The 15,705-nt window shown below is 36.5% G+C and overlaps 1 protein-coding gene across 2 annotated transcripts in view; it reads right to left on the minus strand.

Moving 5' to 3' along the window:
• LOC136871803 (glycerophosphocholine phosphodiesterase GPCPD1) overlaps nt 1-15,705 on the minus strand; it is a 432,261-nt gene that overhangs the window by 110,357 nt on the left and 306,199 nt on the right. The gene's annotated exons all lie outside the window — the stretch shown is intronic.

Here is a 15,705-nt window from a genome sequence, read left to right on the forward strand (position 1 = left end):
AGGCCCCACCAATTAAGTGACGAAACTAAGCTTTGTGTCAATTCATTTCTTCAATCCCTAAGATAGTGATAACATTTATTTAGCAGAGGATCTCAATATATGCAAAGTGTGGTCAATGTACCAAGGTTTAAATCCCAACAACAAAATTTCCTATGATGCATTCAGAAGGATATTTAATCAAGATTATAATTTTTCATTTGTCTACCCCCGGAAAGACACATGTAGTACATGTGATGCTAACAAGTCACAAAAGGCTGCCTTGGAACAATCTATTTCTACCACGACGGTGGAGGGAAAGGTTAAGTTGGAAAGAGACTTGAATAAGATGTTAACAGAGGTAAACCTTCATTTACGTCAAAGTGCTGCATTCTACAAGTTAAAGACAATGTACAAAAGGAAAGCTAGGAAGGCTCATGACATGGGAGGCCATTGCTATGGATTTCCAGAAAAATTTACATACTCCAAACATCACTACAACTGATGTTTATTATAAGCAACAATTAAATGTTGTATCATTTAATACTCATATTCTCTCTGATCAAACATCTGTGTTTTACACCTATGATAAAAGTGTCGTTGAAAAAGGTGCGAATGAAGTGTGCTCAATGATTGACCATTTTGCGACTTCCATTTTGCCTAAGACTGTTTGTAAACTAGCAATTTTTTGCGATAGTTGTGCTGGACAAAACGAAAACTATACAGCGATACGTTATCTTCATTATTTAGTGACAAAACAGAAGTGTTTCAACAATGTAGCAGTAATCTTTCCCATCCGAGGTCACAATTACTTAAGAGTGTAACCATGACATGAGACTCGTCAATCATAAGTCCTATGTTGAGGTTCCAGAGGAATGGAGGGAGGTTATCAGAAATAGTCGTGCAAAACCATCACCAGTTATCGTGGCTGATTGTAAACAAGAAATGTTCAAAACATGGACTAAGTTTTTAAAACCTATGTACCAAACCAAGTGCCCTCTACCGACAAGGCCAATCAGACGCCTTTATGCAGACATTTCGAGACCAAGGTTAGTTCATCACCGTTCAAATTTCTCTGGCAGTTACTACAGCCATGAGGTTAGCGTTAAAGAAAACAAGAAAAAAGGAAATAAGGACCATCAGCAGGTGAATGGCTTACCAATCCAAGAATTGGAATTTTTGTACGAGGCTCCAATCCCAATCTCTCGAGTAAAGTACAATGACCTGCAGTCATTAACCAGGTTTCTCATCAGTACTGAAGCCAAGACCTTCTGCAACAATTTGATGTGGGATGGACGAGAGAGCAACAAGCAGCATGATGATGTATATCTGGACTTCATCAACGACCATGATGAGTAAAGGTAAATTTTTCTGCACTACAACCTATGTTACCTGTTTTTATGTGATTTACCTGTATTTTTGCAATTTCACATTACTATGCACAAATATCAACATTATTTTTATATACCTTACACACTTTATACACTGATACTCACACTAGAATTGGGTTTTGTTTCAGAATCCTGCCCCAATAACAAGGGAGTGCAGTTAGAGGTGAAGAGAAACTTTTTTTTTTTTTTTTTTTTTCCAAAGCCCATTTTAACATTCCTGACACAAATGGTTTGTTTTCAGTTTTATGTAACATGTACCCTGATATAAAATTAAAATAAAGTTAATAACAAAGTAATGAAACATTATTTTTGAAGACAAACTTCGTTTTTAGTCTCCTGAAAAACTGTGCTGAACGGACTGAAAGCGTTTTTTCCCCGCTGGCCCTTCGTTTGTTTTCTTTAGACTCGATGAAAACATCACCTGATCAATATACATTTTCCCTTGGAACAAGTTATCTGATTTAATATTTCATTAATAATGCAACAATACAATGTCCTAAGTCTACCTCATTAGGTGGGTGCAGCTGCTTTATGAAGTGCAAAGAAACAACATCTAACAAATACAGAAAAATGAACAGAGCTCTATCATTTCCTATCATATATCATCAAATTACAAAACAAACTAAGAATTTCAATCAACTCAGCGCAAACATCACCTAATTTGTGGGCTAGCAACTATATTACCTACTCCTTGTCAGAAGTTCTACTCATCTTTTAACTTATCAATTGCAAACTTTTCTACAGGATTGATTAGTTGACAACTGTCTTCCTCGATGTACAATAACCAACATTACCCTTCTTTAATTTATGACTCTCCTGGTTGGAGATCTGAGTGTGCTATATGGCTATTGTTGTTGTTGTTGATGATGATGATGATGATGATGATGATGCTTATGCTTGTTGTTTAGAGGGGCCTAACATCAAGGTCAACGGCCCCTAATGGTACGAAATGAGATGAAATGTTATGACAAATTAAAAGTCCAAAATCCTCCACTGACCAGAATTCAAAGCGTGAGGATGAAGAATGTTTTAAATTCATATCCATCCAATCAATGTGGAACTGACCCACAGTGCCTCATCTGCACAGAAGCTGGCACAAAACAATAGTATTACTGACCAAGGGACTGTCTATAGCACGATGTTGAATCGATTACATTTGTAGTCGAAACGGGTCCAAAATCCAGGTCAGCAGCCCTCATAATGGTACTTATCACTAGGAAAGTAGAACCATGCTGTTCGTCATTTGGCGATACTAATCAAAAGCAGCGTAGACTCGCGGTATTCCACACAGTATGGTACTATTCACAGGTAGTGTAATGCACACATGTAACGCAGACCTATGGTGTTGCGCACATTGCGGCGCTATTTGCAGGCAACGCAAACCTATGGAGTTCCTCACATAAGGGACCTGAACTATCCCATTATATTCCTCACACAGTGGGAACTAAGCATAGGCAAGGGCAGAACCCTGGTGTCGCTCATATAGGGGTACGAATCACAGGTACTGCAAGACCCTCATCCTGATTCACTAATCACAAACTTAGTGCGTACCTAACATAGTGGTACTACGCGTAAGTAAATGCGACCCATGGTGCTCCCTGCGTGATGATACTAATTACAAGTAGTCTCATGGTTCTAATTTGATCATCCCTTGGTCGCCCCTTTCAGTCACCTCTCACAACAGGCAGGGGATACCGTGGGTGAATTCTACATGTGCGTCCCCCACCTGCAGGGGGTAGTGTGTTTGGTCTGCGAGAGCTATTTTATTTCCCTCAAGTCCGCCGGCAAGCCGGTTAGGACCCCCCTATCCGCCACCTGGGACACGCCACGAGGGAGTATCACCTCTCCCCCTGCTACGCCAGTGTAGTAGGTTCGTGGGCTATTGTTGTCATTTACAGGTTATTGTTATTTAAATGTGTGCTGTAAATGATGGGCTATTGAGTGTTCTCTATGCAGATGCAGGTATAAATAAACTGATATATACAACTACTTTTGTAATGACAAACAGCACTGGCGGTGTCAACAAATTTTGATAGTTCTGCCAACAAAGTCTAGCAGTATGATGACTTATTTATCACAATGATGGATGCCATAATAAAGGCACTAAAAAGGAAGGAGCACCAGGACTTGCAAGCTTTCATCTTTGCAGACAATGTGGGGATCTGGGGTGAAACCAAAAATGATGTGGAGGAGAAGCTGCAGAAATGGAGCTGAGAGTTTAAGAGACATGATTTAATTATCAGCAAGGCTAAGATAGCAGTGATAAAGTTACAGAGGCGAGATGAAAAACCACAATTCAGACATAAATGACACCAAACTGGGAAGTATTTCAAAGTTTAAGTACTTGGGTAGTGTAGTATCAAAAAACCACCTTACAAAATATGAGGTAGACAGTTAAATTACCAAGTCAACTCAATTTTACCACCAAGTAAGACAACTGCTGTGGGATAAACAAGTATCATTGAATACTAAATGACATTATATAAATATTATTATAATCCCATCCTCAATTATAGCCTGGAAACTACGACATAACGAGACAAGACAACTCAAAACTCCAAGCTGCGTAAATTGATTTCCTACGCACCATGATACAGAAGAGCAGGAAGGACAAGATCAGGAACGAAAAAGTCTGAGAGGAGGTGGGTACAGGAGACTCCTCACCACAAAGGATCCAGAAAGCAAGACTGAAGTACTTTGGTCATGTAAAAAGGATGAGTGCAAGCAGAAATGCAAAAAGGGTATATGAAAGAGAAGTAAAAGGAAAAATATCAGCGGGCAGACCAGAGAAAAATGGACCAATCTGGTGAAGAAAGATATTGACGAGAGGGGCCAAGATTGGGAGAAGATTACAACAGAACAGTGGTTCATGGAGGGAGCTCGTACACTACACCTGGGCACCTGGATGATGATGATGATGATGATGTTGTTTGTTGTTTAAAGGAGCTTAACATCCAGGTCATCGGTCCCTAACGATATGAGATGAAACAAAATGTAATGATAATTAAAATTTTAAAATTTATCTACTGACTAGAATTTAAAAATTATGAAAAATGAATTTAGAATAATCAGTGGATCTACTTCACAATGCCTTATTTTCTTATAAAATTGATTTTAAAATAGATGACAATATAATAGGGCATTGAACTTGAAGTGAAATCATATACATCATTTAAATTAAAAGTTTAAAAAAAAAACACAAAGACCAACTAAAACAGTCAATACTCTAAAATGTACTTTAAAAAAAATTAAAATTAAAACCTATCATTTTATACATGATGAAACAGGTGACGAGGTCTGCTGACTGCTCGTCATCTCATAGGATGCGGGAGATGGTACTCTGAAGTTTTACACTGCAGTGCAGATTAGCCACATCCACGCACTCCGTTAGGATGTGTACCATAGGAAGATGACTGCCATAAGTACACACCAAAGAACAGATATTTTCACAGAAGCAAAGACAAATGTCACTGATGAGATAATCCCTAACATTATTAATTCGCCTAACATTACAGCTTTTTGTAATGCAGAAGTTCAGTTGATGGCTGAAGCAGTGTACGTAAAATGCCAGAGGTTGCTCATTTAAAATCAGTGCTTGGGCTCCAATAATTTTTTCGGACATATTTGATCCGATATCAAACCTCTGAGCTCGAAAAATCTTGAAAATTTAATCAAACTTTTAACTTTTAAATGTAACTAGGGGGGGAAGGGCTAAAGCCCTCTTTAGCCCCTCCCTGGATCCATCTCTGAGTTACTCCTTGCCTCAGAGGTGGAGATCATTATGCAGGTGTACATGTTGCTATGTCCAATATGACGACTGCACGTTATGTTAGTATGTGACAGAGGTGGTGATGATAATGAGGTAGGGAGAGGGTGACATCCAGTGTCTGCACAAAGCCTACTAACATCAAGGGGTCTGCTCAAAGCTTAACATCCCCACCCAATAGACGAATCACTATCAACATTGTCATATGCCCTCAATCCATTTGAATGCTGTGAAGAGGTATGGGACTGAACCCATGCTTTGAATTAGGAACTGTATACCACCACTTCTCCTACCCAGCCATCTAACTTTTTCTTTTTCCACCAACGGGACTCAAACCGGCTAGCCATGGGGTCAGACCATAAAGATAATCACCATGATCATGGTCACAAGGAGGACCTTCTTTAATGTTTACACATATTTTCCATCGCACTGGCAGTTTCTTGATTCCTTCTTCATTAAGAAAATGTTGCACAGGTATGTAGGCAATTACATGCATCACTGAATGCTTATGATAAGCCAGCATCTCATTATACTATAAATGAGATAACCAATGAAAGACAAAACACTGCTCAATCCACAGATCTCTACTAATAGAATCACTTCTTACGATAGGCTGAACATGACAGCAAAGACAACATGAACAAGGAGTTCTGAAGAATCATTCAGAAAGGAATCTTACAGAATAGCATCTTTATAAAGAAAGTGTAACCTCAGCATTCATATCAAGTGACTCTAAGCTTTCTAAAATAGTACACACAGAAAAAACGCTCTATGCTTAAATTGTGTGGAGGGGAAAAAAAAAGAAAAGTTTACAAAAAAAGTGTTATACGGTCCCTGGAGAGTCAATTTATGATCATCAGTAAATCAGGCCCACTAAAACTCAATCATAGGTTCATTCCTATATTTCATTCCTATATAAGTGGAATCTCCCATGCTGTAAACTAAAAGAAAATATGGATTGGGAAATTCCAATGAAAGGATGGACTTGATTATTGCAGTTTTTTAAGTTGAGGTCTAGATTTTATTATTTACACTGGCAGAAAATGAAATCCCAATACCAAGAAGACAGTAGTTTAGAGGAATACAATTTTGGCTAAACAATGACAGTACATTAATAATAGCTGCAGTTGGCACTATTTTGAATGCAAGTATACAAACGTGCATGCATTCTTGAACCTTACATATTAGGAGATCCTGATAACTTTACTCCTGCTAACCCTTTAGTTACACCTGTTCATATTCAACCTGAATGATATTTCCTTTTTGCATACGCAATTTTACGATCTATCCCTAATAAGTTGGGTGGAGTAATTGCATTGGCCCTGCAATTACACTTATTTTCATTGCCCTTCCATCTCTTCGACTTCTCTATCTACTTGATGAATCAATAGACCCTCTTATTACAGTAAAAACTGTAGGCCGTATAAGTGCCATATGTCATTTTGTGAAATGTAGTTCCATGCCTGTTGCACTTGGCCAGACAAAACAGCAACGGTTAATGCTGTTATTGGATGACACTGGATTTGTCATCCCATAATGTCCCATATGTCCTCAATGGGCAAAACATCTGGTGATCTCGCAGGCCAAGGAAATTGGTTAATACTCTGTAGAGCAAGTTGGGTGACAGCAACAGTATGAGGACGAGTGTTATCCTGTTCGAAAATACCCCCTTGAATACCGCAAACGAATGGCAGCATAACCAATCTGACATACAAATCTGATGTCAAAGTTCTTGGGATAAAGATGAGTGTGCTCCTGCTGTCAAAGGAAATCGCTCCCCAGACCATAACTCATGGTGTAGGTCCAGTGTGTCCACACCGCAGACAGCTTGGTTCCAAGCACTCACCTGGCCTCTTCCTTATCTACCTATGGCCATCACTGGCAACACAGAAACAGCTCTTATCTGAGAACACAAGAGATCTCTACTCCGCCCTCCGATGAGATCTAGTTTGACACCACTGAAGTCGCAGAGGGCAGTGATTCAGAGTTAGTGGCATGAGCGCTACAGGACGTCTGGCTTGGAGCTGTCCCTCAAGTAATTGATTTGTTGCAGTTGTTCACATTTGAATCCGAAATTGAAGGGAAAATTAATTTTTTAGACTAAACTATTATCAGGCACCCAAGCTACTTAACATATAAGATTTTCAGAAAATCCACCCAAACAGTCACTACAATCCAATCAAGGTTCTTCACACCCCCACATTCACAAACGAGCAGCGCACAACAGCATGGTGTACCGAGCCAGTACCTACTAATACTACAGGCCTTACAACAGATGTGTCGTGAGGTATGTGACGTCACGGGGATAGGCAGACGTGGCCAGTCGACGACCCAGCGTTTAGATCACAGCAAAGAGAGAGATTCCTTGGCGGTGAAAGGAGGAACTAAGCATAGTAGAGGTGCCAACGTCTATTATTTCACCCCACGTATGGAATATTAATTCCACGCTCAACATCGTAAATAAATGTGATTATAATGAACTACAAAGAACAGCGAAGTTCATTAATGAATAAAAATGGTTAAATGTATTTCGAACCAATTTATTTTCCCTTCCCTGCCTCTTCACCTGGAGAAAAATTGAAGTTTCCATGTTGGCACCCCTACTGTAATGAGTATCATCAAACATGGCTGCTATGTTGAGTTGTGCGTGAGGAACGTGCGACTAAATAATGCTGTGCTGAATCTGTTTAATACTGGCGTATGGTCGAAATAATTAGTGTAGTGTACCGGTATTACAGTTCGTAGAAGAATGGTGTTTAAATGTTCCGTTCCCCGCTGCAGGGGAAATTATGATAAAGGATCCCGTGTAGCTGTGTTTTCCTTCCCAAGCGATGAAGGACTTCGCAAGATATGGGTTAACGCAATACGCCGAGACAATTTCCAGGTCACGCAGAATTCAAAGGTAAGCTCAGTACTTATATGTTGAAAATTCTGTTCGTTTTAGGTTCTGAGCTCTTATTTTTCACTTAAAGGTCTAGGAAGCTTGTTATACCGTATTCATTATCTCTCAAACTGAACCAGGTGATAAATGTGAACATTTAAGATTTATAATATTTGAGTCTAAGACCACCCTAATTTGAACCACACACATCAAGTTGCTGTCCTGTTCCACATTTTAACTTCCCACCTTGAGATGATTATCCGTAGTTAATTAATTACCTCACTGTTTTCTAAGGTATTGGCATAACAAATTAGACTTTTCTTTTTCTTTTTAAGGTCTGTGAACTGCATTTCAGTGAGGACCAAATCCTGAGGCATAGTGACTGCTATGACAGTAAGACTGGAAATAAGTATTGTATACCTCTTCAGAAACATCGTCTGAAACAGGGAGCAGTCCCAACAATTATGCCCAACTGCCCCTCTTATCTCTCTTCCACTTCTTCGTGTAGAGAGAGTGGTGATCAAAGAAGAGAAAGGTTGGAAAACAGGGATCTTGAAACAGCATTAGCAGAAAGTTTGAAAACCCATGCTCAGTACCAAGACAAAAGGAATTTCACAGACTTTCAAGGTTTTCTTCAATGTCTCCCTAATATCCAAATTTTAGATGACTGGATCTGTGTTAAATCAGAATCTAATGTTTCATTTGTCCTACTCGAGACATGCAATATTCCCACACTCCTAGCTTCCATTGTGGTAAAAAGTGACCTGAGTATGTCCTTACATGTGGGGAAAATGGAACTTAATAACCTAGATACAAGAAAGTTTCCTATAATAGTTAGTAATATCAATGATGTAGCAGACAGTATGTTCAAACTTAATAAGATTGGACGATTAGAAAATCAGGATTTTATAAAAGATCATTTTCAGTTTATTAAGGACAGTTTAATGAAGTTATCAGAGCTACTTAAAGGAGAAGAATCTAGTTTGATCAACTTTATATGTGAACAGTTACTGTTATTTAATTTGCCCAAGAATCATTATTCTTATTCATCAGATTTCCTCATTTTTTGCAGCATTTTATTTTCTATTTCACCTCATGCATATAGATTTATGAGAAGTTCAGGCTATTTGATACTGCCCCATCCCAACACACTGCATAAAATTTGCTCAGCATATAATACCAACCCAGCTATGGAGCAAATTGACAAGAATTTTCTCCTTTATATAAGGCAGAAATATAAATTTCTTAGTGTATCAGATAATATTGTTTCACTAATGGTTGATGAAATCCATCTGAAACCTTACCTAGATTATATTGGTGGTAACATACTAGGTGCTGCATATAATTCCTCAAATGCTGCTGCTAGTGCTCAAGTTTTTATGATTCAAAGTTTATTGTCATCATTCAAAGATGTAGTACACATACTTCCAGTCAAGAAGCTCAATGGTGAGGGTCTGTTTCAATTTATTAAGAAAGTGGTTTGTGGATTACATGCAATAGGTTTTAAGGTCATATGCATTGTAACTGACAATAATGCACTCAATAGAAGGGCTATGTCTTTTTTGCCTCACCACCAAAATTATCAATTGTTTATAGGCACCCATGTGATGACAACAAGCCTCTTTTCTATGTGTTAGATTCTGTTCACATTCTCAAATGTATTAGAAACAATTGGCTTAACCAAAAAGATGTTGATCAGTAGTCGATAATGTATCCCTCATTTGAGACATTTCCACAAGACACTGAGTTATCAGTGGCCAAATTCTCAGCCATTAAGACACTTCATGACATTGAGAGTACTCAGATTGTAAAATATGTCAACAGGCTGAACTTGAAGTCATTATTTCCTACCAATCTTGAACGTCAAAATGTAAAACTTGTACTGAATGTTTTCAATGAAATGACTATTCAGGGGCTGGAAGCTCTTGGAGAAAGCAACAGAATTGTAAATTTTAAGGCAACTGCCACTTTCATTAAATTAATTTGTACATGGTGGAGAATTGTAAATGTAGGATCACCTGGTAGAGATATTCGTTTTATGGATATCTGTCAAAAACCATTGTCAAATCCAAGTGATGAAAATTTCATATTTCTGGAACGTTTCTTGTGTTGGTTAGATTTCTGGAAAAATTTACCAAACCGTGCAAGTGCTCTGTCAAATGAAACACATCTAGCCATATCACATACTACTCATGCCCTTTTAGAAATCACTAAATACTGTACTCAAGAGCTGAATTTCAAATACCTTTTGCCAGGTAAAATTCAAACAGATGCACTTGAAGCACGATTTGGTAAGTACAGAACAATGGCTGGATCTCAGTACCTAATATCTCTGCGACAAGTATTTGAAATTGAATCAAAGATAAGAATTCAAACTCTATTGTCATTGAAAATTGCATCTAATGCTTTTGGTGAAATTGATCTGGACCTGGATTCATTTGAATGTGATCTCAAACTGGATGACTTTGAGGCTAGTCCCCCAGATGTTGACCTTTACTGTGTAGATGTCAGTGAAGACCAGCTTTTATCCATTCAGGAATATTTGCCTGTTATCACATATTTGTCAGGATATTGTGTAAGAGCAGTTCTTCGAAGGTTGAAGTGTGAAATTTGTAAAACATCACTCGTTTTGGATAGAACGTTATCATTAACAGATGATGAAGGTAATTATGAGCTTATAAAAAGTGTTGACAGGGGGGGGGGGCTGCATTGTCCCAACCCAGAAGTTGTTAATGCCATTATTTTCACTTACTTGACTGTCAAAACCTTGGTATCTGAGGAGTATGAATACTTGTTTATGAAGCACCCATCACAGCAAAATTTAGTTTAACATTGGCAATGTCTGTGATTAGAAAAGAAGGTGTACTTCTTGTGGAGTTGCCTTGTACTCAAGATGACCATACTCATGAAAAAATTCTCTCTTACATTGTAAAAACAGGATGTAACATATTCCTTAATAATTATGTTAAGAAACTTAATAATGTCCAGAGTCGCATACATACAAAGAGGAAGCTTAACAGTCTCATAGGTTAAGGGTACTAAATTATCTTGTAATAGAGTGGTTCTACAGTAAGAGGATGAAATGTTATAATGTAGGCATACCCTGTAAACTTGGCTATTATGTTGTCATATTCCACTCTTTAGTCAGTGATAAACTGGTTCAGATATTTTCATAAATGCAGTGTAGTGTAATTCAAAAAGTGTCATATTTTCAAAGTGTTCTTCAATTAATATAAAGTGTTCATTCCTATCAGAATGGCAACAGAACCAGAAGATGTATGTGTTCCTGCAAAGGAGAAAAAAATCTTTAAATTTTAAAGTACTGCCTTAGTGAAAAACTTAGTAGTTCACTTTCGAGCTCTATGCCAAGGTTGAAATTGAAATTAAATCACATCATGTTTTTAATGAACCTAAATCTTTGCACAGTTTCATTAATGAGTTTCCTTGAAAAATCTTAGGTGCTTGCATACCCTTTTAAATGTGTCTTGTAATTTTAAGAATTAATATCTTGCAGTGACTATGGTTTGGATGCATGATTATATTACCATGTATGCTGTAAATTATTTCTTAAAAAAATATACTACAAACCTTTGCATATTTCTATTGACAATGAAAAAATATTTTTCAAACATTATCTAAATGGCCAGTGGTACTTTATAGCCAAGTTAAAATATTTTCAAATAGATACTTTTAATTTTTGACATGTTGAGTTTGAGAGTACATAATTTAGTATCAGTACTTCCATGTAATCTGAATTTAATCAGGTATTTCTGGGCTCTAATTTTGTGATATTATTAAGCCCATGTACTCATATTCTGAGTGTATTGTTGTTGATTCACTGTTTCAAGGTTAGTCTATTGCCATAAAAGGCTTTACTTCCTCCATCCTAATTGTATGCTAGTCTCTAAGTTAATTTGTCTTCAACAAAACATATTAAAAAATTTTCTTGTAATCTGAGCAAAATTTTTAATTTCTTATGCTAAGAATTTTTTTCCATATTATGCTATTTTCTTAGTTAGCCAGCCTAATTTGTCTTCCACAAAAAAAAATAAAAATAGATTTAACATCTTTCTTGCAATTTGTGCAAAATATGCACTTGTTGGAATTTTTAGATTTCTTTTGCTTAGAATTTTTCCTATGTTATGCCAGTTTCTAAGTTAAATTGTCTTCCATAAAAACATATTTAACACTTTTCTTGCAATTTGAGCAAAATATTTTTAAACCAGTGTGTTGGAGAGAAAGAGAGCTTTTACATTAACGGAATGTGATTGACAGGGTATTACTTGAAAAGTAAAAAATTAAGTTAATTACTGCATCTTGCCACTAATGGAGAAAAGAAATACGGAACATCTAGGACAAATGTCAGATTATTTCACTGGAAGACTTAAGGAAAATTTCAGTGGATTTTCAGTAATGTTTGTGGAATTATTATATTATTATTCTTATTATTAAACATTGAAAATTTACAGGATTTAATTTCATCTAAATAAACAAATGAGTTTAAACAAGTTTCTGTGAGAAAATTCCCTTGATTAAGAATTAACAGTTCAGAAATGTGTATTGATGTAATGTTTGTACAGAAGAATTAAGTTATTTAACTAAAACTATGTTATTATTGTTAAATTGTTGTATTTCCTGTTATGAATTCCAGCATAATTTCTTCGTCCTCTGTGAATCATTCCCTCCTTTGTATTCCATTTTTCATTTGTAACTAATTATTTCCATTATGTATAATATCCGATTTGTTTCTAAGTCAGCACTAAGACAGAAATATTTACCTAAATAGTAAAAATAAAATGTTCTAAATAAGAAATAAAGGGAGGTTTCCGGCACGTTAAAGAGTCTTAAATGGGACGAAATTCCAGTTTACTTTGGCTTATAATTAGTAGTATATACGAAAGACCTTGATTATTAATTAATATAATTATTTTATTTTCCAGTAAAATGTTAACTGATACTTCATGAGTAAAACGTAGGTTAATTACTAATCACCAACGGTCATAAAATTATTATTAACTAAAAAATGGTAACAATCAAATTAAAACCCCTTATTGTTATTTACTATCAATCTGAACTTTTACGAAATTTCCAGAAAACGGAGTGTGCCATCTCTCCGCCTTTCTTCTGCTTTAATTGGTCTCGGTACAACTGAATGTGCTTTAATACCCTGAAAGAGCATCTTTTGAAAACGTTTTGTAAAGCTCACAAGTTCTCATCATCAAAGTAATTCGTTCAACAACCACTGAAGTGCCATTGCGCGCTTCAGGAGTGACTGCCTATCCTTGTGACGTCATCAGCCGTGCTGTGAGGCCTGTTGTATTAGTAGGTACTGACCGAGCCTTCGATGTTCCAATGTCTAAAAGATACCTCAAAAATGAGTTGAACACCATTTGTAATATAGCTAAATCTAATGGATACAACAGTTTCTTTATTGAAAAAATAATCAATAAACATAAATATCACCTCTCTACCACTTTGAAAAAAGATAAACGAAAAAACTCCTCCCTTTCTATCTTTACGTTCAATGAACAAATTTACAAAGTCACCAACATCTTTAAAAAGCACGATGTAAAAGTAGTTTTTAAAACCAACAGGAATGCACAAGTCTTATATAATGCTACATCCATAAAGAAGTTCAATAGTGTTTGAAAATCAGGAGTATACAGGATTATTTGCAACAGTTGTAATTCTTATGTCCGACAGACCGGGAGGAATTTTAATATGAGGTACTCGGAACACGTCAATGCCCTGAAGTACAATAAATTTTCAGCTGTAGGACATGACTATAATCACAAATTCACAGACATAAAACAAGATATGGAAATTCTCAAAATCATCAACAAAGGACCCCTCCTTAACATTACTGAAAGCTGCTTCATACATATTATAACCTTTCAATGGTCTCAAGGTCATGTACAAAGGAGCCATTGAAAGTTATAAATAAAATATCAACAGAAGCGGTGCATAAGTACACATCCAGCCGGAATACGTCCAATCTATACGTCCAACTACGTAAGTAAATCGAAACAACTCGCTCATTAAAAGGAAATTTAATGGAGTGAAATCAGGAAATTCACAAGCTCAGAAACCCATGGTATTCGGATGACTGAATTAAGAACATGAGTTGGGATACAAATAGAGACCAGCAGATAAAAGATCGCATCAACAGCTGTGAAGGAGAAATCTCATATGTAACATTCAGATCCAGAAACGTCACGCGGCGGAGCCCATGGAACAGTTTGGAGTAATGCAAGTTTAATCATCAAGAAGGCCTATGCGGAGCGACGGATTGTATGCATTGAGAAGATAAATGAATGGCAGAATGTGTTCCTTTGTGCATTTCTGTGAATGAAGAGTGTGACTGTGTTAGGCAAAATGTTCCTCAAATGTCAAAATCAGATGTAACGGAGATTACGGCATAGTAATTTTAGTATGAATCATCAAAAGCGAATCAAAGTATTATTGTGATGTTATTAAAATGGGATTTTGTTTTATGACAATGTATGGGGAAAAAAACATCGTAGAAGGTTGATTTGAGAATAGCTCTGATGCATATTGAAAGGAATTGATGAGATTATAAGAGTTTTAAGATATCACAAGGTTTTTAAAGAACTCAATAACCAATTAAACAACCTCAATATACGAAGGCGAGTGTAGTAAACGAAATTGAGAATTTAAAATCTATTTGGCACTATACTAATCTGATTTGTACGAGTTTCAGGGTGGAAGAACAATGAAACTGGTTATTATGATGAAAGATTCAACTAAGACAGAGATGTGGGCCTAAGTCAAAACTAGTATCTTGATGGGTCCGAGTTCTGATGGAAGAACCACAATGACATGAAAATAGATGTCCATAGCTACCACAAACTAAAGGATGGGATGAACAACAGAGTCGTCGGATGATAAGTACCCAAGCATTGTCTTCATTTATTCTATCTGTAGAAAGCTTATAGTAGTGTTAAATTTGTCATCATGTAATGCAGGTGACTTAAGGAATATGGCTTGAGTAACCTAACGTATCTGTCATTATGTATCTCTGAGTGATGCTGATCTGATCATTGGTAAGAGTGAAAATCGGTCTATCGTCAATGTCAAGTAGTGAAGGTATACAGGCGCGATCATATTTCATCTAATTTCCTGATACTGTCTGAATAATTGTGAGAATCTATTTGCAATGAGATAATACTGAGTGCTGCGTATGTAAGTTCAACGAGTGATTATACGTAATTAATGTTAGTGTCGAGATCTTCTTTAGAATAACTTGTGCCGCAGAATAATTTAATGAAGTGCGAGTATGCTGTAAGTGATATGATGATTTTATATGCGTATAGTTTAGGTTCTTTGATACCTGCGCTTGTATATTTGAATGATGATGTAGACATGGTGCACATTTTTGAGATGAGATATGGTAAATATTAGGGCGATTATTATATAATATGTGATTATTATAATAATGTGGTTTGTTGAGATCGATACTACGGTAATGTAGTGAAATCTTCGAGAATGTCAATGAACCTAGGGTAGTAATGTTTAAGTGAGATGTTCATCATGTGATTTTAAAGATTTTGGATAGGCAAGCGAAATAATGTGATGTTAGTATTTTCAAAGATATCCCGGAGAGATTAAATGTTAAGCGTGTGAAAATCATCAAAATACGAATTTACAGCATGGCATGAAGGTAAAACGAA

The sequence above is a fragment of the Anabrus simplex genome, chromosome 4 (genome assembly GCF_040414725.1).
Source record: "Anabrus simplex isolate iqAnaSimp1 chromosome 4, ASM4041472v1, whole genome shotgun sequence".
In the NCBI taxonomy this organism is placed as follows: Eukaryota; Metazoa; Arthropoda; class Insecta; order Orthoptera; family Tettigoniidae; genus Anabrus; species Anabrus simplex.